This window comes from Phoca vitulina, unplaced genomic scaffold, assembly GCF_004348235.1.
Source record: "Phoca vitulina isolate PV1807 unplaced genomic scaffold, GSC_HSeal_1.0 scaffold5, whole genome shotgun sequence".
In the NCBI taxonomy this organism is placed as follows: Eukaryota; Metazoa; Chordata; class Mammalia; order Carnivora; family Phocidae; genus Phoca; species Phoca vitulina.
The window spans coordinates 30,503,052-30,530,593 of NW_022589708.1; the positions used below are offsets into that span (position 1 = coordinate 30,503,052).

The 27,542-nt window shown below is 38.1% G+C and overlaps 1 long non-coding RNA gene across 2 annotated transcripts in view; it reads left to right on the plus strand.

Moving 5' to 3' along the window:
* Window positions 1-27,542, plus strand: part of LOC116631576 — a 101,305-nt gene that overhangs the window by 41,839 nt on the left and 31,924 nt on the right. Inside the window, exon 4 of one of the 2 annotated variants that reach the window (XR_004299215.1) lies at window positions 19,961-20,000. The exons of the other annotated variant lie outside the window; for it this stretch is intronic. This is a non-coding gene — a long non-coding RNA (uncharacterized LOC116631576). Of the gene's footprint in view, window positions 1-19,960; window positions 20,001-27,542 lie in introns of those variants that run through there. 2 annotated transcript variants of the gene reach the window in all.

Genomic DNA, 27,542 nt, shown 5'->3' on the forward strand with positions numbered 1-27,542 from the left:
ATCCATTCCTCTGTCTGTTGATGGACACTTAGGTTGTTTCCATATCTTGGTCATTGTGAATAGTGCTGCAATGAACATGGCAGTACAGATATCTCTTTGAGATCCTGATTTCATTTCCTTCAGATATATACCCAGAAGTAGGGTTGCTGGATGATATGGTAGTTCTGTTTCTAATGTTTTGTGGAACCTCCATACTGTTTTCCATAATGGTTGTACCAATTTACATTCCCACCAACTGTATTCTAGGGTTGCCTTTTCTCCACATCCTTGCCAACAGTTGTTATCTCCTGTATTTTTGATAAATGTTGGGGGAGGGCATCAAGTAAATGTGACTGTTGGTTGACCCTGAGCTGGATCCAAGCAATCAGAGTCTCCTCATCCCCTCCCCCATCCTTAGAGTGTAGGCTCTGTCCACCTCTTCCAAAGTGGGAGGGATTTTCAAGGACACAGCCTTGAGAGAGCAATGTGTTGTTTCGACCATCTGGATGGCATATGTGGCTTTATATACTTTTATAAGTATACTTTTAAGGCCGTTATATACTTTTAAGATTCTGATTGGCTGATCGAGAGGTCTACCTGTCTTATGGCTGCCAAAGATAGGCCTGGTAAGTTCCTTTGCTTGTTAAAACTGCTGCCTACCAATCTGGGATGGTTTGCCTCCTTCTTTGGTCTCTTCCTGCCCTCTGTGGGTAGAGTAGAGGGTAGAGTAGAGCCTGAAGGAGTCTTTGTACTGGAGAACATAGCCCCAGCTGCTTTGCCTAGAATATCTGAAGCCCTGGGTAGAACAGATTGGGATTAAAAGATCTGATTGATGGGGTACATCCAAATTCCTTAACAAGACTTATAATACCTTTTTTTTTTTTTTTTAATTTATTTATTTGTCAGGGAGAGAGAGAGAGAGTGCTCTCACAAGCAGGGGGAAAAATAGGCAGGGGGAGAAGCAGCCCCTGAGCAAGGAACCCAATACGAGACTTGATCCCAGGACCCTGGGATCAAGACCCAAGCCGAAGGCAGATGCTTAACTGACTGAGCCACCCAGGTGGCCCTACAATACCTTTCTCGCTCTAGCTCTTAACAATTTAGTCTCAACTATTTCCATGACTGTTTTCAAAACAAACGTTTCAGCCATAATAAACTAATTATTTGCTTGTTTATGATCAAGCCATACTTTCTCTTGCCTCTGGAACTGTGAATATGCTCTTCCTTCTGTTTTGCATAATTCTGCCCCCACTCCTTCCTGCATCATGGATACATATTTCCTGGCTAACTCCTACTTATTCATTATTTCTAGGTTAGATGTCACTTCCCTTGGGAAGTTATTCCCAGTTCCTAGGGCTAGGTTATGAGTCTCTCCCAGATACTTCCATAGAAGACTATTTAACATTGTTCTCATACAAAACATATTTGAGTTATAATTTCTGGTTTACTCTCCATATTGCCCACAAAACTGTAGCTCATTAAGGACAGAGATTCTGTAATGTTGTCATTATTTCTCCAGACCCTGGCACGGTGGCTGAGATGTGACAGGCACTCTCAAATATTTGTAGAATGTGTGAGTGGTTGATAATCTTCAATGAACCAAATGGAGGGCAGAGAACTATATTGCGCCAAATCATCCCAAGTTAACCAGGGGAAGTCATTCATTCATTCATTCATTTGTTCCTGCATTTATTTATTTATTTTTATAGCCAAACTTGGAAGGCATGAGGTTTCATTCAGGAAGAACTTGAAGGGTTGTTTCCGATGCATCTGGCACTCTAGCAAATTATATTTCCTAAATATGGGTTCACCAATATATATCCCATTTGATATGCTCTTCAGAGAATATGACATTGACAGTATTCTCTCTCCATTAAAATTAGATGTGTGTTTGCATCTGCCTTGACCAACAGAATGTGGCAGAAGTGATGCTGCATGACTTTCAAGTCTAGGTTATAATTAGGGAGTATGATTCTACCTTGCTGTCTTTCTCTCTCTCTCTCAGCTTGCTCACTTTTAGAACTCAGCCACCTTGTTGTGCAGAAGCCCAGGCCACATGGTGAGGCCATGTGTACGTGTCCCAGCCAACTGCCCTAGCTCAGGTCTCAGCTGACAGCTGGAATCAAATGTCAGACTTGCGAATGAGCAAGCCTTCAGATGATTCCAGGTGCCAGCCTTTAAATTTTCCAGCTGAAGCCCCAGACATACTGCAGTAGAGGCAAGCTGCCCTGGGGTGCCTTGTGTGAATTCCTGACCCTCAGAAATCATGAGAGATAAGCAATGACTATTGTGTTTAACCCACTGCATTTTGGGATGATTATTATGCAGCAGCAGATAATACAGGCAGCAGGGTAATTTCCCCACCTTTCATGTTTGCTGGCTTTTCCCATTGCAGTCAGAACATGCTTCCTTGGAAACACAGTCAATAGATTAAGTTTGTATAAAAGAAGAGGACATTGAAATGGAGTTCCATGGGGGGAATAAAAGGTTAAGAATGGTAATTTAAAAAATGAAGTGATTGAAAACTGTTAAAATATTAATATTAATTAAAACTACAAAGATTAAAAGTAGAAGTTTAAAAAACTAGATTAAAAAAATTTTTTTAAAGATTTTATTTATTTATTTGAGGGAGAGAGAGCATGCACACATACATGAGCTAGGGGAGGGACTGAGGGAGAGGCAGAGGGAGAAGCAGACTCCCCGCTGAGCAAGGAGTCTGACTTGGGGCTTGATCCCAGGAACCCGGGATCATGACCTGAGCTGAAGGCAGACCCTTAACCAACTGAGCCACCCAGGTGTCCCTAGACTAAAAATTTTAAAGCAAACTTAGGAATAAATATAAATAAAATGAATTAAACCTGTTAAAATGAGAAATCCACTGTTTCAGTGTTCCTTATCCCTGTCTTCCTTTATCCCTCCCTCCTTCCTTCTCTTCTTCCCTTTTTTCCCTTCTTCCTTTTTTCCCCTTCCTTTCACAAAGAAACAATTTTCAAAGAAAAGCTCCCCTTGTAAACCAAGAATTAAACACATGAAAAAATAATCAGTTTCACTCACAAACACATTCAAATTAAAATTCCAATGATATATGTGCACATATATATACATACATATTAAATATACATATATTTTTTATATACATACAAAATACATATATGTATTTTATACTGGCTGGGCAAGCCAAAATCCACAGGGCAGGCTGTCTTGAAAGACAGGCTGGAATTTCTGGTCTCCTAAAGCTGAAGCCACTGTCCACATGTGAGGTTTCTTCTTTGGGAAAACAGGCTCTGCTCTTCAGAACTTTGAACTGATTGAATCAGCCCATTCAGATTATCTAGGATAATCGCACTTACTTAAAGTCAACTGATTATGGACTTTAATCACATCTACAAGATACTATCATAGCAACACCTAGATTAGTGCTTAATTGACTAACTGAAGACCAGAGTGCCGCCAAGTGGACACACAGAACCGACCTTCACGCTTTCATTTATTCCTTCTCTGACCCTCTTCCTTTCTTAATGTAGACTCAAGTTTCTGACCATATCCTTTTCTTTCTGCCTACAGTTCTGCTGGTGGAAAGTTCCATGTTTTTATTTGTCTGAAAAAAACTCTTAGAAGATCTTTATTTCTCTTTCACTTTTTAAAGATAATTTTGCTATGTATAGAATTCTAGGTTGGGGGTTCTTTTTCCATATTTCACCTATTTCACTCCATTCTCATCTTGCTTGCATGGTTTCTAGCAAGACGTGCACTATAACTCTTATGTTTGCTCCTCTAGAGGTCAGGTGTTTTCTTCCCTCTGGCTTCTTTCAGGACTTTTTTTTCTTGTGTTTAGTGTTCTGCAGTTTGAAAGATATGTGTACACTTAAGATGATTTTTTTTTAATTCTGCTTGGTGTTCTCTGAGCTTCCTGAATGTGTGGTTTGCTGTCTGTCACTAATTTTGGAAATTACCTGGTAAATAGTACTTAAAATATTTCTTCTGCTTCGTTTTTTTTCTCATTTCCTTCTGGTATTCCAATTAAGTGTACTTATATTTTTCATATTGTTTCACAGTTCTTGGATGTTCTGCTCTATTTTTTAAAATACTTATTTTTCTTTGATTTCACTTTGGGAAATTTCTGTTGACCTATATGAAAGCTCACTGATTCTTTCTTTACTGTGTTCCAGCTTACTAATGAGCCCATCAAAGACATTCTTCATTTCTGCTAGTGTTTTTGATTTGTAGTATTTCCTTTTGATTATTTAATATATTTTCTGTCTTTCTACTCACTTTACCCATTTATTTTCACATGTTGCTTACTCATTCCATTAGAGCTTTTCATGTATTAGTCATAGTTATCTTAAATTTCCTGTTTAATCACTTCAACATCTGTGCCATATCTGTCTGCTCTGATTATTGCTTTGTCTGGCAAAAAGTAGGTACTCAAATTTAAGTGGAAAGAGTAAGTGAATGAAAAATAGAATAAATAAGGATAACAGAAAGTTCTATTATTGAGGTACAAAGGTTTAAAAACATATACAAATAACTTGTTTTAGTAAAACAAGTTAAAATATGGAAAGGAGGATAACAGACTATGATAGATTGAATAATGGCTCCAGAAGATATCCAGATCCTAATCCCTGGAATTGTGAACATTATCTTATATGATAAAAAAGATTTTTCAGATGTGATTAAATTAAGGATCTTCAGACAGAGTTATTCTGGATTATCTAGGGGGCCTTTAAATGCAATCATGAGTCTTCTTACAGAAGGGAGGCAAAGGGACGTTTGATCCAGACAAAGAAGGCAATGACCACTGGAGCAAGATTCTATGATGCTGGTTTTGAAGATGAAAGATGGGGCCAAAGCCACAATACAAGGAATACAGCTCTAGAAACTGGGAGATGCAAAGGAATGGACTCTTCTCTAGAGTGTGGTCCTGCCTATACCTTGGTTTCAGGTTAATGAAACCATTTTGGACTTTTGGTCTCTGGAATTGTGAGAATAAGTAGGTGCTATTTAGGCCACCAAATGTGTGGTACTTTGTGACAGCAGTCATAGGAAACTAATGCACATGGTGACATCCTTAAAAGAGGTCTGAGTGTCCTCAGGCCTCCTATAGAGAGGAAACCCTCTCTGGAGTGGAGCGTGGGGCAAATGGAGAGCCTTGGGCAGAATACCTCAGATAGCTCCTCTTCTCTGTCTCTGTCGAACAACTTGAGCTCCTTGCCAAAGCATCCACTTCAAGTTTGCCTGCCAACTAATTCAAGATTATTAGGCAAAAAGGAGTGATTCGTGTCTTTTTGGCTGTGTAGCTTCAAAGTTTCCAAGGTTGAGCATCTTAGCACAGCCACATAACTAAGTGCTCAGCAAAAATTTAAACAAAATGAAAGTTGTCTTAGATAAATTAGACGAAAACAAATCCTTAATATGAGCAAAATAGGTAAGAATACCTTTGAAGGGACGACAGAAATATCAAAGAGGCTGAGAACATGCTGGCATACAGAAGTGCTGTGAATCTATTGAACTCTTTTTCGAAATAAGAAATTAAAACAGAACGTCTCCAGGTTGGTTAAAGATGGTTTTGAAGTTTAGTTTGTCAAGATAGAAAACTAAAGGGATAGAAAAAAACCTCAGGAGGAGTTACGCTGATCTAGCATAGATAAAATAATAAATTATGATAAAAATGGGTTTTAGGTAAATGTGCCATTAAAGAGATTAAAAAGGAAATGAGTCCATATATTCCCATGTGTGGTATGATGTAATTCTAATATTTAAAAGACTGTAGATGTCTGTAGCACATATCATCCTAGTAAATGTAACCAACAAGACCCCTCTTTTACTCCAGCTAATGACTAAAAAGCCTTCATCAGGAATGCATTCTGGTGGATCATCTAAATTCCTTCTGAAACTTCTACCCTTGCCACCCCAGTGATAGGCAATATTGAGATCATTGTATACCATCCTTTCAATTCAATAAATATCCATTGAATATCTACTATGTGTTAGGCACCACTAGAGTTTCTGCTCCAAGGAGCTCCATGAATCTGAGGTTTTGTGAACAGTAACTGTATGTGTGTGATCTATCATCATCACTTCTAAGCAAATGGGTCAGAGTGAAAGAATGATATTGTTTTCAAAGACTGCATCTGAATTAAGCTGTTGAAAATGTTTTGCCAATACAATAGATTTCTTGTCTAGGCACATATTTCTTTTTTTTTCCAGTTTTATTGAGAAATAATCAACATAAAACTGTATAAGTTTAAGGTGTACAGTATGGTACCCACACATTTCTTAGTGGCAGCATGAAGAGCCATTTTTCATTCTCAAAAGTTTCCTCTCTTGTGTTGACTGAAAAATTTAAGGATAACTTAATCATTATATGAACATAATGGGGCCATGTCCTCTGTTTCCTATTTTGGGTTTTATATGATACACATCCCTTATGTTTCACATCTATGCTGCTCTGTGGATACTTACTCTTTCTACTTATTTTTCACTTTTACTATGCTCTTTGGTTTTTGCTAAAAATCAGGAAGTTAGACCTAGATGGAGAATTCGTGTACATAAGAAATTTTGCAATGGGGATGGAGTGGCCTCGTTGTGTTGCTCAATTGCAATGGCATTCTGATTTGATTATTTATTTTCAGTCTATGTAACCGAAGTTGCATAGCCAGAAATACTATAAAAATTCACAGTGTCACGCCTGCTAAAGTGACACTATATGTTTCAGATCTGTTGGCACACTGCCCTGAGGAATTTCAGTTCCAGGAGTCAGATCATCTTTGTTTCTAAGGACATGGCAAGGACATGGCCAAGACCCTGGACATTTAGCAAGCTCAGGAAGAGGCTCATAGTCAGGCCAGCTTGGTTTCTGTTCTTCTCAGAACCTTGGCCTAGTGAACTGGTCTTTCAGGGACTGCGCCTCAGGGTCACTTCTCCACACTGTCTTTACAACTGGGCATCCTGCCTAGGATCCCACCTCCTCCATGACCAAATTTTCCCTGGTCTGTGCCAATCTTGTCAGGTATGAACTCTTCTCTTGTCCCTGAAGCCCAGGCATCAGAACTGAACTCCAGCTCTTTGGTGTCAGACCTGTCTGCCTGATTTCCTTGACCTTTACTTCCTACCTGATAACTCCCCGAGTTTCTTCCCTGGACCTGTGCTCTGTCTGCTGAGAATCTGCCCTTGGCTGTTCACACCACTGACTCTGCTGCTCTTGACTTTCCTGGATAGGCAGTGGTAAGAACCTTTCTTCATTACCTGTTATCTCCACCCCCACTGCCAAGTCCAAAGCATGACACCAACTGCTATTTCTATGTCTGTAGTTAAGAGACAGAGGCCACCTTGAAAATGAGGCCACCTTCTCTCTCCTCTGATTTCACTCCTTGAAGAGACTAGAGTTAACAGTCTGTTACATATAACATTGAAAAGTCTGGCTTTAGCTACAGAAGGATTTAGCAAAAAGACACTTTGCTGTTCCAAGTATCCAGTAACCCACCCCACCACAAATGATTCAGAATCTCTGAGGATCAATGCAAGGAAAGCCCTCACATGGAGCCCTTGTAACACAACGCTTTGTTCCTGGATTTGTAACCTGTCTCTATCACTCAGTGTCTGTGTAACTTGGGGAAACATTATTGTTCTCCAGCTATAATATGGTGACATTAATTGTTCTTTCTTATAGGGTAATTATGAAGATTAAATTAATTTGTGTAAGACTTTAGATGAATGGGGGGGGTCATGTGAGCTCTTATTAGTCCCTCTTAGCTTAGTTTCTTCCTCTTAAAGGGGCCTGTTGGAGAAGACTGTCCAGACACGAATGGAAATTTTTGTGTGTATTCAGTTGTCCCCAGCAGCTTGGGAGTCTGTGTTGGAAAGAATTTAAGATGAGCCTGGATTAAGAATTTAGACTGAGGACAAATAAGAATTTTAATTGCAAACTAAAATGCATAGAACACTGTATTTCATTCCTTGCTCCCAGGCTGGAGCGAAGAGGAGAGAGGATGTTTCATCAGCTGGAAACATTTCTGTGGACTTCCGCCGATATTGTGCACGGAGGTTAAAAATGCATGCTGCTTTGGTGGTGCACATCACATAAAGGCACATTCCCCTAAAGAAGCTCGCCTCCATGGAGTAAGTACAGGCTTGGGCTTTGATGAATTCTGAAAGCAGAAATCAGTCCCTTGAAATGAATTTCTGAAGAAGAGCTTAAGGGTTCAGATCCACTGCTCATATCATTAAAAAGATTGCTCTCTTAAGGAAACCCTGCTCACTTTAAATCATAGAAATTTAGAGCTGGCAGGCACCTTAGAGATCATTCCTTATGCACCTAAAAGAGAAGAACTCATTGCTAACTAGGTCTGAGGTTTAATAAGCAAGTTCTGAACAAGCCCCTGGCATTTTCCCAAATGTTCTTAGGCTCTCAGTTTTCCCCTCCTTCAACGGAGACTTCTGAATGGATTTTTAAAAATTGGCTGCAAGTTCCCGTTAGTCACACTTTGCCAGGTCACTCTGAACAAAGGGACACTTACTGAACAAGAAGATAAAGGGAGATAATAGACGTTTATTTCTAAATAACGACACTGCACCAGCTTTGAAGTATGTCCTTTTGTAGCAACGCAGGCTTTGCAAGTGTATGCAGGATTCCATAGTGAAGCAAGCTGGGGTCAGCGTTAAGTGATCATGAGAGACCCATCCTGTAGAGATGACCCACATTCTCACTGCTCTTTGGACAGGGAGAACGGTTTACAGAGGAAGAAGTAAGATACCAGAAAGATCCACTGACTGTGTAGACGGCCCAACACAGTAGCAATTATGCTCCTAGTTTGGACAGTTTCCTCTGTGGTTCAGAAATCTGGAATTTCATCTTTTTAAAAAGGGTTTTAAAATTCTACGTGTAATATGAAATATCAAGGAAGGGAGGGAAGAGTGCCAGCGTTGTTTACAGTTCTTATTTCACGCAGGACATGGCGAGTCATGGTTTCTGTGCGGTCTCCCATGAAACCTCACGGCCATGGTGGAAGTTAGGTTTCATGATGCGTTAAAGTGCTGGGGCTAATACTTACCAAAACTGTTTTGCACAGCTAGTTCTGACTCCCAACCTCTTGGTCAGTATTTTTTTTTTTTTATTATTTGACAGAGAGAGAGAGAGAGAGCACAAGCAGGGGGAGTGGCAGTCAGAGGGAGAGGGAGAAGCAGGCTTCCTGCTGAGCAGCGAGCCCAACATGGGGCTCAATCCCAGGACCGCCGGATCATGACTTGAGTGGAAGGCAGACGCTTAACTGACTGAGCCACCCAGGCGCCCCCTCTGGGTCAGTAATATTAGATCCATGCTGCTAATGAAGATGCAGGATGAAAACAATATCGTGGTAAGGGCATTATCTGTTTAGGTGTTTGCTTTGCCCATTCTTCTATAAACTCCACTGAGAATAGAAACAGCATTTTATTCCTCTTTACATCTATCACCAAGCATGGTCCCCTGGTGCAGAAAGGAATGCTGTAGGTCTGCAACTGGAAATTGTGCAACATTAACATATGATTATATAATTATAGCTCCTATCAGGCTGGCTTTTCAAATGTCTTGTTGATAGGAAATTAAGTGAGATTTAATATGTTGCCCCATCTCAGCACTTAGTAGTTGCTAGACAAACATTAGTTTTATTCTCCCTTTTTGTGCATTCCTGGAGGTAGGCCAAGGAAGGCTGGGTGTGAGGAGGAGGTATGGCGGAGTGTGTGATATGTTCTGGGATTCTCCGGTATGCGTGGAGGTTTGCTACAGTGGGTGGTGCGATTAGTGTCAAATGGAATCAGATGTGCTAATGAGGACTGGTACCATCATTTACGCATCATTTATATCATTGTCTCTATGAGGAAATTCATTACATTCTAAATAATTCACAAGAATCTTTTAGGCCCACGCCAGTCTATATTTTGTCTGAAATGCATAGGACTCATATAAGTATTCTCAAGTTAAATATGTTGAAATTATTCAAGATGTTAAGGTTTTCTGAGGAAATGCTGGATAGTTTTCTCTTTCCACCTTCATTATTTAATATTCATGAGGTAGTATTTTCATGGTACACGTTTACACAGGAAATATTATCATGATGAATAATACTAAAGGAGAGACCAGATGATGTTTCAAACAAAACACGACATCTTGTGTGAGAAGCAGGCCCAGAGATCTTGGCCTCAGATAAGACCTAAGCTTAAGCCCTTGCTTAGAAAACATGTGGAAATTCTTTGCCCAAAGATGTTATAGTTTCAAAAAAGACATGAGGTAGCCAGACAAAAGTCCAAACCAAACAGGAAAGATTAGCTTCATCCACAGAAAGAACTCAGATTGTGTGTTGCCTGGGTTGGGCTGAAATCGGGAGCCTGGAGACACCAGGTTCTACCTCAGAGCTTCGACTGGGACATCACAGAGAAGCTAGAAAAGATGCTCTGAGAAGGCTCCCATTGACACTCCTTTGAAGTTGCAAGAATTTCTTCAAGTATTTTGAGCCTTAAAAGCCTCCTTCTTTCAAGTGCCCACTGGAAGATTGGGATTGATTGAACCCAGATGAACCAGAACCCTTACCTTTTTCTCCCCACTCAATTTTCCAGACAGAATTCTTGGTGCTTTCAGTGTGGGTTGAAGTGGCTAAATGTGGCATTTGGATGATGAGAAAACTATAGTTTTCCTTTTGCGTGATCAAGATGTGGGAAGAAACTATTGGAGGCATGCAAAACAAAACCAAACAAAACTCCAACGCAAACTGCAAATCAGCAGAAAAGGAAGCAATCAACCTGTTGACCTTGGAGAATCCCCTGAAAATATTCCCAAACTTTGCTATTCTATTTAAGATCTTGTTTCTGCCCTGCGTTGATAGGTTTTGGTTCTTCTTCTATCTCTTTCATCTTTATTTTTTGTCTGGTTTCATATCCCCGAGTTTGCCATCTCTTAAGGCCGATGTCTTCTCTGGGCTAATGTCCGTTACCGTTTGGGGTGGGAGCGGGGGGTGCTCTCGTCTTCTCTGAGTAGTGATTGATTCTGGTGCTGATTCTAAAGTTAATTCCAGCCACCGAATGAATATTTAGAGATGAGAGTGAGGCATTATAGTCTGTAGGAACTGGAGAAGCTCTCTGGTGGGAACAGCCCGGGGAAGAGGTCTTGGGACAGGTGAAGAGGTTGGAGACTAGATTAGGTATATGCATAAATATCTCAAAGAGCCCCCAGGTGAGGTGGACTAAGCCAGGTCTGTGGAAGGGGCAGAAATAAGTTGGAATTTGAAAGAGAATCCAAACACTTTGGTATGTTCAGAGAGGGAGGACATAATTCCAGAATAGGCTAATCTTCAGTGGCCCAAGATAGCCACAACCAGAGTCTTCTAAGCAACATTTTCCTCCATTAGTCGCTTAGGTTCTAATTTCCCATGTGTACATGATTCATATACTTTACTCCATACATGCATTTTAAGAACAACTTAAAAGTTTTGATCGCATGATAATACCTCTATTACGAAGCACTAACTTCCTTGTAATATAGTAACTGAACTCTGACTTCCTTCCATGTGGGACCCTGTCCTCCCAGGGCACTGGCCATGTTTCATTTGTCTGTGATTTCAGTGCATACCACATGCTGGGCACTGAAATATTTGTTGAACTAAAATATTGCATTGGTGTGAGGGTGTTGTTATAGTTGAGGTACAAGCACTAAAGGAAAAGCGACACTTGGATAAAGATAGGGAGAAGAGAATATGCTGTGGTATGTCACATCCATTTTCCAAAATAGACATGATTGCACTTACCATCCTTTACAAACTTTGTGCCTTCTCTTAGACCGTGACTGAATATTCTTCTCTTATTTGAGGTATGATTGCAAATATAATCACTGAAGATTGAAAAATGTAGTAGGGAAAGGTTGACAAGGACTATAAAGAAAGGCTCCAAAGTATTTATAGAACAATTTATTAGACATGAATGCCAAGTGCTTAGAAACAGGTGGTGCCCTGCAGCTGACAAAAAATGTTTAATAAAAAAATTAAAATGCCAGGAAAAAAAAGGTCTACCGGAGGGAGGCAGAGAAACAAAAGGCAAGTCAGAATTAACAGAACTTCCCGGGGTGGGGAGTGAATAAATGCGCTGACCTTATTCTAACAGAACAATCTTGAGATTTCCTTTATTTTTAAAAACACTTGGGCATATGGGGCACCTCAGTAGGTTGAGCGTCTGCCTTCAGCTCAGGTCATGATCCCAGGGTCCTGGGATCGAGCCCCGCGTCTGCATCTGGGCTCCCTGTTCAGCGGGGAGCCTGCTTCTCCCTTTCCTACCCGCTCGTGCTCTCTCTCGCTATCTCTGTCTCTCTCTCTCAAATAAATAAGTGAAATCTTTTAAAAAAACACACTTGGGCACATTATCTAGTGGAATAGAAACATAAGACATTTCTCAGTAACTATCCAATGGTGGAGTTGATAGGATCATTGCAATGATTTTTCTCTAGCTATTGTGACAAGAGCATTGATTTTTCATTGATATGGTTTAAGAAAATAATGCACTACTTCCTTCTCTCAGAAAAATACAGTAGTATTTAAAAACCGAAATCTAATATTGATGAAAGGATATTTATTTCACTAAAAACATTTCAGCTTCTTATTTTTATTTTTTTATTTGTTTATTTTTCTTTTTTCTCCTTTTTTTATTATTATGTTATGTTAATCACCATACATTACATCATTAGTTTTTGATGTAGTGTTCCATGATCCATTGTTTTTGTATAACACCCAGTGCTCCATGAAGTACGTGCCCTCTTTAATACCCATCACCAGGCTAACCCATCCCCCCACCCCTCGCCCCTCTAGACCCCTCAGTTTGTTTCTCAGAGTCCATAGTCTCTCATGGTTCGTCTCTCCCTCTGATTTCCCCCCCTTCATTCTTCCCTTCCTGCTATTTTCTTCTTCTTCTTTTTTTTTTTTTTTTTTAACATAAAAGGTATTATTTGTTTCAGGGGTACAGGTCTGTGATTTTTATTATTATTTTTATTTTATTTTTTTATTATTATGTTCAATTAGCCAACATATAGTACATCATTAGTTTTTAATGTAGTGTTCAACGATTCATTAGTTGCATAAAACACCCAGTGCTCATCACCATACATGCTCTCCTTAATACCCATCACCCGGTTACCCCATCCCCCTACCCCCCTCCCCTCTGTAACCCTCAGTTTGGTTCCCGGAGTCCAGAGTCTCCCATGGTTTGTCTCCCTCTGTGATTTCTTCCTGTTCAGTTTTCCCTCCTTTCCACTGTGGTCCTCTACGTTCAACTTCTTTTAATAGCAAATTTCCTTTGTGTATTTTTTTAAAGATTTAATTTATTTATTTGAGAGTGAGCAAGAGAGAGAGAGCATGAGCAGGGAGAGAGGCAGAGGGAAAGGGAGAAGCAGACTCCTCGCTGTGCAGGAAGCCTGCTGTGGGGCTCTATCCTGGGACCCTGGAATCATGACCTGAGCCGAAGGCAGACCTGAGCCACCCAGGTTTCCCTTTTCTTTGTGTATTTAAAGTAGCTTTCCTACTGTAGAAATTTTCAAAAAGATCTTAATTCATGCTTGTGGAAATTCAAAAATTATTTGCTTGCTTCTCATTCAAAGGACTTGCCATAGGGATGTAGAATTATGGAGAGGAAAGACTACTTAGTAGCTGTGAGATCTTAAACATCTTATTTAACTGCTTTGCTCTGACTTAATCTATAAAAAGAAAGAGCTGAGACAGATATTGCTAAGAGAGCTTCCAGTTATCCTCTCCATAGGTGTATGATTCTGCTCCATACAAGGCAGGTTCTCGAGATGGTAAACTTTTTTTCCATGTTAACGAGGGAATATATTTCTGTGTTCTGGAAGATGACCCAGCCAAAGAGCAGAAGAGGTGTGCTTGCCCGATTTGAACACAACCTCCCATGTCTGACCTTCCCGTCCAGGTAGCAGTCATGCGCTGTGGTGTGATGAGAAGGGGGGCAGCAGAAGAGCTGCCTGAATTCTTCCAGGTTCTTCTGTTCCAACAGTGCCCTTGCAAGTAGCAGTCATGTTCCAGCGCCTCCTTCCACTCCATTCCTCAGTTCAAACATCATCCTTTCACCTTAAAGGAAAATGACCCCCCAACAAATCATGTGAATCAACATATATAACAAAATATTTTATAATTAATTAATCAAACCAAAGGATGACAAGTGTATGAACTAGCACAGCATCCTGTGCTCCTTTTCTGTTTGCACTCATCATACCTGCATGGCTCTGTGAAGGTAGGCACTGCCTTTGTCTTGTAGAAGGAGTAAAAATATAAATGCTAGAAACTTAGAGGAGAATAGGGTAGCATTTGCATGCTTCTTATTTCTCCTGCTGAATTTGAATTCCAAATTGATACTTTTGGTTGGCCTATTTTACTAGCCTGGCAACATCTTTATTTCTCTACATTTTTCAGAACAGGAAATATTTTTAGCACAGTTTTAGTCCAATAGGCAGTCTTCTGTAATTCATGTGGTTGATCTGAACATTGAATGTTGCTGGAGAAAAAGAGAATCAATGAATGGCAACATACACCCACCGTTTGCGATGTCAGGAAGGTTGACCTATCTTTCCCCAGGATTTTGCTCGAAAGGCTTAGCCCCAGGTGGCTGGTACCTTTATGGTGTTTCAAAACGGACTTCCATGTACTTCCCTCTAGCGGTTCAATGTATGTTACATCAAGAGATTATCTCAACCTATTTTAATTTTTCGATTTCCTTATCTGTCTCTTACATTTCTCTGAATTTGTGGGGATTCGGGAACATGAATGAGTGAAATAAAGACCATAAACACGCAGGAAAGGAATGGCTATGGGAAGGGATGATCAGAAATGATTTATTTCAAGAATGAGTGAGAAAAAGGTGCTAACAAGGGAGCTAGGGAAGGGATAGAGAGGGGGCAAAAGCCAAGTCAAGAAAGAAGAGTGACAGAGACGTGAAGAGAAAAAATTTATATTAATTAGAATGTGTGAGTTTATACTAGAATAGGGTCAAATGTCCGTTTTCAATTAGTTACCAAGTATTCTATAAAAAGTGTTGAGTAAAAAATCTGTATTTACAAAATATGTGCTCATTGAAATTAGTGAAACAATGTAAAGATGTATCAAGAGATAATTTGTCTCATTCCCTCTATCCCCGGGTGTTTCAAACTGATATACATATTGGATGTTAAAGTTCCATGATTTTCTCAGTGCTCACAGAAATGTATACACATCTACAGGATCTCATTTGCTCTTTTACAAAGAAGTTATCATACTATACTTATTTGCATACCGATTAGAATTGCATCCTGGATATCCATAAGTGAATAGATACTGATCTGAATGTTTTCCTTTCTTTTCTTAATTTAAAATTTTATTTTATTGTAGTAAGCACATTGAACATGAGATCTACCCTCTTAACAGATTTTTAGATGACAATACAATGTTATCTAGAGGCATAATGTTGTACAGCAGATCTCTAGAACTTATTCATCTTACCGCAACTTTATACCCATTGATTAGCACCTCCCCATTTCCCCCTTCCTTCTCCCTGTTTCAAAAGCTGTATCTATAGAATGGATATTCCACAATGTATTTCACTATTTCTGTATTGATGACATTCATTTGTTTCCAGGGTTTTCTATTTTTCCTTTTTTATTGCCACAAAAATTGTTGCAACAATCATCCTTGTATTTATCATCACACATTGGTATTTTTGTTTCTATAGAATAGGTTTTCCAAAGTGAAATGGTTTGGTCAAAAGGTATGTATATTTTGAATGTTTATAGCAATTGCCAGACCTCTTAACATTAGCTTACTGCTAGGAGCTTCAGTCCCAGCAAGAAAATGCGAGAGTACTCCTTTCCCCACATCTTCATCAGCACCGAATGCCATACATCTTATTTTTACTGATATGGGTGAAAAGTGCCACTTTAATTGTGCTTTAGTTTCCACTTCTCTAGATACTCATGAAGCTAAGCATCTTTCCACATTTATTGGCCAACTGGGTTTCATCTCCTATGAATTGCCTGTTTATAGCTTCTGTCCATTTTTCTTTCTTTTTTTTTTAAAGATTTTTATTTATTTATTTATTTGACAGAGAGAGGCACAGCGAGAGAGGGAACACAAGCAGGGGGAGTGGGAGAGGGAGAAGCAGGCTTCTCACGGAGCAGGGAGCCCGATGTGGGGCTGGATCCCATGACCCTGGGATCATGACCTGAGCTGAAGGCAGATGCTTAACGACTGAGCCACCCAGGCGCCCCTGTCCATTTTTCTTTCATTTCTTCATTATTTTTCAAAATAGAGGCATTCTTTTTGCTTGTCAGATGTAGTAGTCCTTTGTCGCATGAACTGCAAATGTTTTCCTAGTTTGTCATTTTTTATTTGGACTTCGTTTACAGTGGATTTGACATAGATATATATGTTTTAATTTTGTGAAGTCAAAATATGTCTCTTATTTATGGCTTCAGACAATTATGTTTTACATAAAAAGTTTTTCTCTACCTCAAGTTTGTGAAAATTTCTTAATTTTCTAACTTTCAAAAACTTCAAAAATATTTTTGCATTAAAATTTTATCCATCTGGAATTCATTTTGGCATATGGTGCGAGGTAGAGCTAGCTTGTTTTCTTGTAGACAGCCAATTATGCCAGGATCATTTATTAATAAACCAATTATTTCCCACCGAATTAAAATGTCACTTTTGTGGATTTATTTCTGGACTCTATTTTGTTCCACAAATATATTTATCTATTTCTGTGTCAGCCCCAGAGATAATAGTGACTTTATAGTAAATTTAAATATCTGGTAATGCATATATTCCCCTTATCATTTTTCTTTGTTCACAATCTTCTTTTCTATTTTCTTATGAATCCTAAAAAAAATTTATCCATCTTCTCTCCCCACCAAAGTCCCAACAGAATCATCAAAATTAGGATTCTAACTAAAATTGCATGAAATTAATATTGGCTGAATTAAATATTTGACAAAAGCTTCTACTTTTTGTAAGTATTGTTTAGGTATTTGTGCATTCATTAGAATATTTTTGTTTGCTCTCCTAATTGACTTTCTAATATTGATCCCCCACCATTTATTTTTTAACTAGTCGTAACATTTATTGTGGAGGACACTATACATGCAAATCATAAATACATAGGTTAGTAAATTAGCACCACTATATTATTAGGATTTTAAATTTCTGTCATTCTGGTGCATTTATAGTGGTACTGATTTATGATCTCAGGTTGTGTTTCCTTGGTTACTACTGAGGTTGGACAGTTTTCATAACTTTGTTGACCATGTGGTTATCCTTTTGGGACCTTTTGATTATCCTATTCAAGTGAGTAGAGTTGTATCTTTAATGATGATTTATAGTAGCTCTGCAGTCTGTGTTTGGGCCCTTTGTTGGTTGTAAGTGTAGCAAACATCGTCTCCAATCCTATAACTTGCCTATTTACTTTTTTGTATTGGATCTTTCAATAGAGGTTCTTAATTTCACTATAATCTAATTAATCAATCTTATTCCCTATCATTAGGACTTTTATATTCAGTTGAAACTACTTCAATATCCTGAAGATATATGCAAACATTTTAATCTAGGAACTTTGTTCGGCATTTCACATTTAAGTCTTCAATCCACCTAAAATTCATTTTTCTATATAATAGAAGGTAGGGATATAATTTCATTTATTTAGAATTGAATATCCAATTGACCCAGAGCCATTTATTGAAATAGTCTCTTTCCCCCTAGTGCTCTGCAGTGTTATCTTTATCATAAATCAGGTCATCAAATATGTGTAAGTTTCTTTCTGGACTTTTGATAGTTGTATTGGTCTATTTGTCTATCCTTGAGGCAGTACCATGCTGTTTTAGTTACTGCAGTTGTATGTCTAATTAAGTAAGTACTCTCATTTTGTTCTTCATCTTGGCTATTCGTGGTCTTTTGCATTTTACTTTATTTTTTTAAAGATTTTATTTATTTATTAGAGAGAAAGAGAGAGAGCACAAATTGAGGGCAGAGGAAGAGGGAGAGGGAGAAGAAGACTCCCCGCTGAGCAGGCTTGATCCCAGGACCCTGAGATCATGACCTGAGCCGAAGGCAGAAGCTTAATGGACTTGGCCACCCAGGCGCCCTGGTCTTTTGCATTTTAATACGGAGTTTAGATTGCCACCTTCTACCAAAAGCTGTAGAAATTCTCATCCATAAACAAATTTTGAATCCATAGATAAATTTTATAAGAGTTGACATCTTTTTAAAAAATTTTTTTTTAATTAACGTGTAATGTATTATTTGTTTCAGGGGTATTTGTTTCAGGGTCTGTGATTCATCAGTCTCAGACAATTCGCAGCGCTCACCTACCCTCCCCAATGTCCATCATCCAGCCCCCCATTCCTCCCACCCCCCACCACTCCAGCAACCCTCAGTTTGTTTCTTGTAGTTAAGAGTCTCTTATGGTTTGTCTCCCTCTCTGGTTTCGTCTTGTTTCATTTTTCCCTCCCTTCCCCTATGATCCTCTGTCTTGTTTCTCTAATTCCTCATATCAGTGAGATCATATGATACTTGTCTTTCTCTGATTGACTTATTTTGCTTAGCATAATACCCTCTAGTTCCATCCATGTCATTGCAAATGGCAAGATTTCATTTTTTTGATGGCTGCATGATATTCCATTGTATATATATACCACATCTTCTTTATCCATTCATCTGTCGATGGACATCTAGGCTCTTTCCATAATTTGGCTATTGTGGACATTGCTGCTATAAACAGTGGGGTGCATGTGCCCCTTCGGATCACTACATTTGTATCTTTGGGGTAAATACCCAGTAGTGCAATTGCTGGGTCATAGGGTAGCTCTATTTTCAACTTTTTGAGGAACCTCCATACTGTTTACAAAGTGGCTGCACCAGCTTGCTTTCCCACCAACAGTGTAGGAGGTAGAAGAGTTGACATCTTTATAACATTGAGTTTTCCAATTCATGAGAATGATTATATGCCTCCATTTATTTAGGTCTTATTTAATTTTTTTCAGTAATATTTTATAATGTATTGATTCCTAGGTTTTTGATATTTTAAAATATTTTACAATTATTTGTCTATTATATAGAAACAAAATTGATTTTTATGTATTGATTTTTGTATCCAGGACTCTTGCTAATACCACATTAATTCTAGTAATTTTTCTGTTCATTTATGCATTTTTCTATGTATTATAATCATAAATGGGATGTGTGTGACTGCTTTAGAGAAGGAAGCCAGGGAAGACTTCTTTGTAGAGGCAATATTTAGAAGAAAACTTGCTTATACCTTCTCAGCCTCTTCTTAAAACAGAGGCCAGAATGTCCTTTAAAAATAGGTCAGGTCATGTGATATACTTGATTTTATGTCTTCTTGTTTGATATTTGCTATTTATTTTTCCATCTCCATTTCCCTACTTTTGTTGACTTGCTAAAATTTCCTTCTTTCTTTTTTATTTGCTTGTCAGTCTGGAAGTTCTATTATACTTTCAAGTTTTGACAGATGTATAAACCTATGTAACTGCTACCACAATACAAATACCATTTTCATCATCCCCCCATATTTTGCTCACGCTCCTTTACAGTCAAAAATTTAACTCCTTGCCCCACGCAACCACTATTTTTTTTCTGTCACGATGGGTTAGTTTTGCATACTCTAAAATTTTATATGAATAGACTCCTGCAGTACGTATTGTTTGATTCTGGTTTCTTTTGCTTAGCATGATGATTTTGAGATTTTAGCTATGTTGCTGTATGTATCAGTAGTTCATTCCTTTTTATTGCTGAGCAGTACCCGACTGCATGCTTAAACCACAGTTTGTTTATCCTTTTATCTTTTGATGGACATTTGGGTTGTTCCATTTAATGGTATTATTAATAAAGCTTCTGTGAATATTTATGTCAAGACTTTTTATAAATATGTGTTTCCATTGCTCTTTGGTAAATATCTTTTTTTTTTTTTTTTTTAGGGAGGGGATGGACTGACGGAGAGAGAGAATCTTAAGCAGACGCCATGCCCAACACAGAGCTCTATGTGGGGGCTCAATCTCCCAACTCTGGGATCATGACCTGAGCCAAAATCAAGAGATGGATGCTTAACTAACTGAGCCACCTAGGCGCCCCTCTGATAAATATCTAAGGGTGCAATTGCTGGGTCAAAATATTCTCCAGTATGAGTGCACCATTTACACTGCCATGAATAATGAATGTATGAGTATCAGTTGCTCCACATTCATGTCAATAGTTGGTAATATCAGTGTTTTTAATGTTAACAATTGTAGTGGGGTTGTGGCAGTATCTTGTTTTAATCAGCATTTCCCTGATGACTAAGAATGCTGAACAGCCTTCCATGCACAGATTAGCCATGCATAAGTCTTTTTTGTGAAGTGTCCAAATCTTTTCCTCACATTATTTTTTTAAAAGATTTTATTTATTAATTTGAGACAAAGAGAGAGACAGAGTGAGAGAGAAAGGTGGGGAGGAGCAGAGGGAGAGGGAGCAGCAGACTCCCTGTTGAGTGCAGAGTCCGATGTGGGGCTGAGCCAAAGGCAGATCCTTAGCTGACTGAGCCACCCAGGCACCACAGTGCTCACACTGTTTTTTAATTGGGCTATCATCCATTTGAGTTGTAAGAGTTCTTTTTTTTTTTTTTTTTAAAGATTTTATTTATTTATTTGACAGAGAGAGACAGAGTGAGAGAGGGAACACAAGCAGGGGGAGGGGAGAGGGAGAAGCAGGCTTCCCGCAGAGCAGGGAGCCCGATGCAGGGCTCGATCCCAGGACACTGGGATCATGACCTGAGCCGAAGGCAGACGCTTAACGACTGAGCCACCCAGGCGCCCCAAGAGTTCTTTATTATTCTAGACAAAAGTCCTTTGCCAGGTATATGTATTGCAAAAATCTTTCCTGGTCTTCAACTTGGCTTTCCGACTTTCTTAATGGTGTTTTTTGAGAAGCAAAAGTTTTAAAATTTTCTAAAATCCATTTAATCATTTCCTTAAAAATGACTCATTTTTGTGTATTCTATCCTTGGCTCCCTCAAGAATTCAAAGGGTTTTTCTATTTCTTGTTTTATTATTTTATAGGAGTTTTATAGTTTTAAAGTTTATATTTAGGCTGATGATCTATTTGGAGTTGATTTTTGTTTGCAATGTGAAATAAGGGTCAAAGTTCATCTTTTTTTCACACTGATAATCCAACTCTTCAGTTCCATTTGTTGAAAAAACATTTTTTTTCTCCCCAGATAACCTTGGGGACTTTTTTTTTTTTTTAAAGCCAAACATCTCTTTTTTTAAAGTAGGCTCCACACTCATGCTACTCTTGATCTCAGGGTCATGAGTTCCAGCCCCATGTTGGGTGGAAAGATTACTCTAATAAAATTTTTAAAAAGCCAGAAACCAAAAGCCAAACCAAACCAAGAAAAAATTAAAGACCCCAAACTGAGCAGATATTTGTGGAACTATATTTGGATTCACTATTTTGTTCTATTTTTTTCAAATGTCTCTTTTTGTGCTACTATCACACTGTCTTGACAACTGTAGCTTTATATAGTAATTCTTCAAATCAGGTAGTTTACATTTCCAAACTTTGTTCTTCATATTCAAAATTGTTTCAGGTGTTTTAGGTCTCTTCCATTTCCACATGATTTTTAGAGTCAGTTTGTCAAGTCAAAAAAGCTTCATGGCGTTTTTATTGAAAATGCATTGAATCTATAGGTCAATACGGAGAGAATTGATATTTTAACTTTGAATCAATCATTCCATGAACATGGTATGTTTCTCCACCTACTTAGGTCTCCATTAGTTTTCTCAGCAATATTTATGGTTTTCAGTGTAGAGAGCTTGCATTTGTGTTTTAAGTTTATCCTCAGTATTTCATTTGTTAATACTATTGTAATGGCATTTAAAATTTTTTAAATTTCCAATTGTTTATTGGAACATAAACGTTGTTGGTTTATAGAAATATGGTTGATTTTTCACATTTACCTTATATTCTGTGACTGTGTTATATTCATTTTAGTTCTGATAGTTTATTTTGTAGAGTCATTAAAACTTATTGTGTATAAAATTATGTCATCTATGAACAAGGCAAGTTTTACTTTTTTTTTTTTTTTTTTAAAGATTTATTTATTTATTTATTTGACAGCGAGAGACACAGCGAGAGAAGGAACACAAGCAGGGGGAGTGGGAGAGGGAGAAGCAGGCTTCCCGCGGAGCAGGGAGCCCGATGCGGGGCTCGATCCCAGGACCCTGGGATCATGACCTGAGCCGAAGGCAGATGGTTAACGACTGAGCCACCCAGGCGCCCCCCAAGTTTTACTTTTTATTTCCAATTGGAATGCCTTCTCCTTTTCTTGATTTACAGCAAGACAGACTAGGACCTCCAATATATTATATAGAGATAGAGGGAGCAGACATCCTTGCCTCATTCTCATTGCCTATCATTTGTAATTTATTTTTTTTGTCTTTATGTATGTATTTTCTACTTTTCTATAATAACACATTATTTCTTATGCAAAAAATTATTTATAAACATAGGAATTACTGATCTCTGGATATGGGAACTGATATTCATAGTTAACAATGTTGATTTTCAAGATTTTGGATACAATCTTAGAGTTCTCTTTCTTGAGATAAAGCATATATTGAGTTTTAAATTTTCAGATATTGGTATAGGTCTTGGTTTTGTAGGTTGTGACCATGAGATTAAAATGTATACAGATCATTACAATGTTAAGAAGGTCTTACTGGTCCTCTCAGGGATATATGTTGTTCACCCCACAATCAATTGAGCCAGGAGACTGGGTTGAGGTGCTTTCCTGGTGGCATTTGGTGCCTGAATACAGATAGTCCTAGGCTCGATTTCTTTTATTATAGCCATTTTCCCACTGGATGTTTAAATTTAGTAACTAGAATTCACATTTTAAAATGTTTCTCAATATTTACATGAAACACAATTTTTACTGTGGTGAATGCATTGACTTTACAGCTATATCCTTTAACAACACCATCATACTTGACATGATTTTGCTTATGAATCTTGTATGAATATAAAATCTTTTTCTCAGAAATGACAGACAACCTCATTGCAAACTGTCTTGCACACAGTTTCCTTTCGTTTGTACAAAGTTGTTTGATCAAATTGGATTTTGATGCCTAAATTCTTCCTGTTTGTAGAACATCTAGTCCTCAAACTCATTTTTGGTACATGAACTCTTGCCTGAAATTTCTCAAATTAACATGGTTGCCCATTTATATTTACTTTTGTTCCTCCTACTTCTTGGCATTTGTGGCTTCTCTCCAGATCCTTTAAGACTAGAAAAAAAGATGTAAGACATCTGTATATAGCTCTCGTACAAGGTTTAAGTCTCCAGTAAGCCAACACAAAGTAAGTGGGGGAAATTAAAGATATTAACTGTTTCATAATTTTTGCCTTTCTTCATTAGTCTGGCTTCTTAATTTTCGTTAATCTCATCTTGACTTCATTAAGATTCTGACTGTTTGCTTACAGAGCTGCCTCATACTTTACATAAAGATGTTTTTCAGTGGATCTATTATTTCTTGGAGTGGTCTATCTATTTTAAGTTGATAACCAGCCCAGTGTTTTGAGCACCATCTGTGGAGTCAGAAGGTCTGGGTTTTTGTCCCTGTTCTGTTTCTAACTAGTTGTGTGATCCTGTATGAAACATTTGTCCTTCCTGGGATTCAGTTTCCTTATTTTTTAGATGAGGAGATTGGTCTTGATGGTCTCTGAGATCCTTTATAGTTCCAGTGTCTCAGAATTATAAATTGATTAAAGTTCTTCATTAGAAATTTCAGTCTCCAAATGGACTCCTGCAATAGAAAATTATATGTAGTTATTTGGTTTCTATGTGAAATTTGTTTTTCATGTGTATATCACACAAATGATGTCAAACGGGTTATTTTAAGGACTACAAAATCAGTACATTTATAATAGCAGCCAGCATGGTAGATAAATATGATGTATATGTCATATCAGTAAAGGAGAAAGAAATTCATGCAGTTGTATTAAATCACTGCATTGTATTTATTGTCTAGCTAGAGTAAAACAAAAACTATTTTGTCACATTACTGATTCCTAGATGGAATATTTTGCAATGTGATCTTGGAAACTGCAGAAGAAGAAATTATTTTTCTGGTTTCTGACAAATCTTTCAATAGTCTTCCATTGGTTCAAGAAATCATTCCCTTAGAGCCAATAACCTTCACATCCACTAGAAATCCTATCTTGTATTTTAGGACTCTTTGGAGCACTTTTTATATAGGCTGAGTTACTGAGTCGTCACTGATGCGGCCAGTTTACCAAGCAGAATTGTCTATGTTAGAGAAAAAGTGTTTATAGCCTCTCACCTTTGAATCAGAAGGCTTCAAATGAAATGTTTCCACAGGCTTCCTGGGAACTTGGATTCCTGGGTGTAGGATGCCACAACCAAGAATAGTTTAAACTTTGTCTTTGATGTGCGTGGCACCTGTTTCCAACCTGTTCACATGACTCCTTGACTCTCTTCCTACACGACTCCCTTTCTATATTCTATACTAACTAACAGAATTGCGGAGCACTTTAGCAGACAGGGTTCACTGCCCTATTTATTATTGTCTGATAATAGCTATCATCTATTCAACTCTACTAAGTTCCAGGCACTGTACTATGTACTCACAATATCCAACATCATTAAACTCTTATGACATTTAGAAGAATATTGCCCTTTGATGGACATGGATGCTAAAATTCAGCAGTTTATGTAGTTTGTTCAAAGCTACACAGTAAGAGGAGGAGCTAGAGGATGATCTCAGCTCTGTGACTACAAAGCCTTTGCTCTTTCATTGGGTCTTAGGTATGGTGTACAACATAGTGCTATTTAAATATGTTAATGCTGAATATGAAAGTTGTCCATTATGCTTATTATATTAGGTTGGTTATAGATGAAATAGTGAGATTGCTGCTTTGTCCATTAAATTAAAAAAAAGCTTCCCCTTTCCTAGTCATTTGCATCTATTTTCCCCACTGATACTATATTCTGTTAGTTATTTGCATTTTGGTTTCACTAGTGTTAAGCCCACCTCCTGCAAATAATGCCCCTCTTGACAATGGCATAGACATACAGGGTAAGGCCTTTAAGTGGGCTTACTTTTTTAAAAAGTTTTATTTAAAATCCAAGATAGTTAACATACAGTGTAATATTAGTTTTAGGTGTACAGTATAGTGATTCAGCACTTCCATACATCACCTGGTGCTCATCACAACAAGTGTACTCCTTAATCCCTGTCACCTATTTAACCCATCCCCCCACCCATCTCCCTTCTGGTAACCATCAGTTTATTTTCTATAGTTAAGAGTCTGTTTTCTGGTTTGCCTCTTGCTCTCTCTCTTTTTCTCTCTTTGCTTGTTTTGTTTCTTAAATACCACGTATGAGTGAAATCATATGGTATTTGTCCTTATCTAACTGACTTATTTCACTTAGCATAATACTATCTAGCTCAATCCATGTAGTTGCAAATGGCAAGATATCATTCTTTTTGATGGCCGAGTAATATTCCATTGTGTGTGCGCGCGTGTGTGTGTGTGTGTGTGTGTGTGTGTGTGTATACCATATCTTCTTTATGCATTCATCAGTTGATGGACATTTGGGTTCTTTCTGTAATTTGGCTATTGTTGATAATGCTGCTATAAACATCTGGGTGCATGTGCCCCTGTCAATCAGTATTTCACCAAGCAATACAATTGCTGGGTTGTAGGGTAGTTCTATTTTCAACTTTATGAGGAAACTACACACTGTTTTCCAGAGTAGCTGCACCAGTTTGCATTCCCACCAATAGTGTAAGAGGGTTCCTCTATCTCTGCATCCTCACCAACATCTGTTGTTTCCTGTGTTGTTAATTTTAGCCATTCTGACAAGTGTCCGGTGGCCTCTCACTGTAGTTTTGATTTGTATTTCCCTGATGATGACTGATGTTGAGCATCTTTTCATGTGTCTATTAACCATCTGTATGTCTTCTTTGGAAAAATGTCTATTCATGTCTTCTGCCCATTTCTTAACTGGATTATTTGTTTTTTGGGTGCAAACTCATTCTATGAGGCCAGCATTACCTTGATTCCAAAACCAGACAAAGACCTCACTAAAAAGGAGGATGAAGGGCCCATATCCCTGATGAACATGGATGCAAAAATTCTCAACAAGGTACTAGCAAATCGAATCCAACAGTACATTAAAGAATCATTCACCACAATCAAGTGGGATTTATTCCTGGGCTGCGAGGTTGGTTCAGTATTTGCAAATGAATCAGCATGATACACCATGTTAATAAAAGAAAGGATAGGAACCATATGATAATTTTTGAGATTATATGAGAGTAACCCTTCATTTCACAGAGGAGGAAAATAAGACCCTAAAATGTTGAATGTTGCCCATATTTATGCATCTTGGGAAAATTTTTCAGTTGCTTAAATTGCTGAAAGAAAAAAGAAGACTCCCATTACTATGGTTAGGTCTACATAATGTTATATAACCCAGTTAATTTAGTCCTTAAGTCTTTCAACTTCTTGGATATCCTGTCTATCTGTAACAGTCTATAAAATGGTTTTAAAATGATTTTTCCCCTAGGGCTTCTTATTATGATCTATTTACTAAAATAATAAATAGTATGATCTAGTTACTAAAAATGTTCCTAATGTATGGCTGCTTCATATTTTGATGAAAATAAACTAGTCTGTACAATAAGGGCATCTTTGTTTAAGACAGAATCTGTTTCATTTGACCAAGCTTGGTAGGGTTTACATAACTTCACTTAGGGATCTCAAGACCAAAATTAAAAAAGCATACTGTCAGTAATTAAAAATACTAATACAATCCCTGCTCTAGTTATCCCATATGAAGAAATAATTGAATGATGCAAATATTTATTTTGTAAGGAATTAAGAACGAACTCCCAGAGTAGAAGACACTCATAGTTTTTTATTGAAAACTCTTGGATTCGATTCCTTGGTGTGGTCAGGTTGGATTCGATTCCTTGGTGTGGTCAGGTTGGTCATTCTTGGCTTTGAGCAGAGGCTTTGCCATACACACATTCTGTGGTACTGAAGGAAAGCTGCATTGCTGCTGTCATGTAGGTCATTAGCTAGGTGTGTTATACATGTACTCAGGAGAGAGTTAGCCACTCATTTCTGACCTGACCCAATGTTGTTTCCATAGTTCACCATCATAAACCCATAACTGCCCTAAAGTCCTTCATTTGCTCTGTTGCACTTGCCTAGTTAGGCTCTGTTAGTCATCTGCTCCAATGGTGCTATTATAGAGGGCAGCCCTAATATACATCCCTTGCATATTTATTTTTCATTTTTCAAAACAATTTCAAGCCCTCTCTCAAACTCCCAAATTCTTACATACTCTACTCCCTCATTCTTACCTGATGACCTTGTCTCATGTTTCACATGAAACAGAAGTAATCAAACAAAACCCTCCAAGATCCCCAACCACCAACCTACCTGCTTCTGTAGCCAACTCTGATTTGTCCTCTCTTATTGTGGATAGAG